Source organism: Neodiprion virginianus, unplaced genomic scaffold (assembly GCF_021901495.1).
Source record: "Neodiprion virginianus isolate iyNeoVirg1 unplaced genomic scaffold, iyNeoVirg1.1 ptg000079l, whole genome shotgun sequence".
Lineage (NCBI taxonomy): Eukaryota > Metazoa > Arthropoda > Insecta > Hymenoptera > Diprionidae > Neodiprion > Neodiprion virginianus.
The window spans coordinates 27,501-29,672 of NW_025804475.1; the positions used below are offsets into that span (position 1 = coordinate 27,501).

At 60.7% G+C, this 2,172-nt stretch overlaps 2 non-coding genes across 2 annotated transcripts in view; both read left to right on the plus strand.

Moving 5' to 3' along the window:
- Positions 1-97, plus strand: part of LOC124309998 (small subunit ribosomal RNA) — a 1,913-nt gene extending 1,816 nt beyond the window's left edge. The window contains exon 1 of the ribosomal RNA XR_006909561.1: positions 1-97. This exon is cut by the window's left edge and continues 1,816 nt beyond it. This is a non-coding gene — a ribosomal RNA (small subunit ribosomal RNA).
- An 843-nt stretch (positions 98-940) lies between these two features.
- Positions 941-1,095, plus strand: LOC124309996 (5.8S ribosomal RNA). Its single transcript, XR_006909559.1, has one exon. It is a non-coding gene; the product is annotated as a 5.8S ribosomal RNA (ribosomal RNA).
- Positions 1,096-2,172: the final 1,077 nt, after the last annotated feature.

Genomic DNA, 2,172 nt, shown 5'->3' on the forward strand with positions numbered 1-2,172 from the left:
TTGCCGATGTTGCCGGGAAGATGACCAAACTTGATCATTTAGAGGAAGTAAAAGTCGTAACAAGGTTTCCGTAGGTGAACCTGCGGAAGGATCATTAACGTTTCGTACTGCCGAAGCAGCGACTCGTAAGCGCGCGGGGCTGTCTCGCCGCGAGAGCGGCGTGTCACGCCCACGTGTCGCGAACAAAATTACACAAAACTTTGAACGACGTAACGGTCGGGCCCGGTTGCCGCGGCGCGCAACACAATCGTCGTGACAACGAACGCGGTGCTGACGCCGGATCCGATGGGTCCGGCGTTCGCCGCGGTCGCGACGAGCGCAGTCGCCGGCTAAAACCGCCTGACGACCGACTCGCGCCGAGGCGTCGACCCGTCGCTCCGCGTCCAGCGCGGAGCAGCGGCGGGTCGTTCGCGCCTCCGGCCGACTCGGTGCCGAGAGGGGACCGCTCCGCGGTCCGCCTCGACTCGTTCGACCCGGTCAGGTCGTACGAGAGAGACGTGCGAAGCTGGTCTCAGCGCTTCTTCGCGGGCAGCCTGTCTGCGCCCGGGTGTCCTCGGTGCAACGCCGTTACACCCCGGACGCAGGCCGCGAACGCGGTAGGCTTCGAAGAGAATTTTCGCCCGTACGAGGAAGCTCGCGTCAGCGTCGAGGGCAGCGATGCCCGGGACTCGCTGACGCGGCCCACTGCCGTCCGCCGTCAATCGTTTGCATTGCGAGCCGATCGGGTCCGGCGCCGGTTCATCCCGGCGGGGACGACCCGTGAACTCGAGGCGACGTCGGCTCTTGAACTATCGCACGAACGAAATTTGACGCGCGGCGCGCGTTCCTTCCCGCGCGCAACCGCGCAAGGGCTGACGCACGCGGCGCCGCGCTCACGACCACAGAAAGCCGGTAACAACCGTAATTTTAGCATTTTTAATGCAAAATTCACATATATGATTACCCTGAACGGTGGATCACTTGGCTCGTGGGTCGATGAAGAACGCAGCTAATTGCGCGTCAACTTGTGAACTGCAGGACACATGAACATCGACATTTCGAACGCACATTGCGGTCCACGGATACAATTCCCGGACCACGCCTGGCTGAGGGTCGTTTAACAACGACAGACTGCTCCGTCGGCAACGGTGCTGCGAAAACCCCCCCCCGGGGGGATTAGCGCACCGTGCCTTCGCGAGCGAATGACTGGGCGTTCGCAGCCCGCAACGGGTCGCGTCGCCTCAAACGAACACGTATGTCACGGTCACGACGCGTCGCCGCAGATCGCGGGGTCGAGCTGTCGCTGCCGTTCGTCACGTTCCGGTGCTAGCGATAGTCGAGAGAACGAACGAATTCGGCACGGCGACACACAGACCGCGCGCGGTCGGTTTGCCGCTCATGTGAACAAGTTCCGTTCCACGTTTCGCCGCGGGGGGCTCTCGAGTCTTTCGTACGGCAAGCGTGTTTACGGTCGTTTCCGTGGCCCGAACGTATGAAGGAGATACGTTGTGTCCTCGTCCGTGTCGACGGTGCTGTTCTTGAACGAACGGCCGTCGCCGACGACGGACTCGCAATCTTACGACGACCTCAGAGCAGGCGAGACTACCCGCTGAATTTAAGCATATTACTAAGCGGAGGAAAAGAAACTAACTAGGATTTCCTTAGTAGCGGCGAGCGAACAGGAAACAGCCCAGCACTGAATCCCGCGGTTCTGCCGCCGGGAAATGTAGTGTTTGGGAGGATCCACTTATCCCGGGGCGTCGGCCCGCGTCCAAGTCCATCTTGAATGGGGCCACTTACCCGCAGAGGGTGCCAGGCCCGTAGTGACCGGGACGCGCCACGGGAGGATCTCTCCTCAGAGTCGGGTTGCTTGAGAGTGCAGCTCTAAGTGGGTGGTAAACTCCATCTAAGGCTAAATATGACCACGAGACCGATAGCGAACAAGTACCGTGAGGGAAAGTTGAAAAGAACTTTGAAGAGAGAGTTCAAGAGTACGTGAAACCGTTCAGGGGTAAACCTGAGAAACCCGAAAGATCGAACGGGGAGATTCATCGTCAGCGACGCAGGCTTCGCCGCGGCTCGTGATGTCGGGACCTCGCGTCCACGGCACTCGGTCGCGGTGCAATGTCCGGCGGCGCCGGCGTGCACTTCTCCCCTAGTAGGACGTCGCGACCCGTTGGGTGTCGGTCTAAG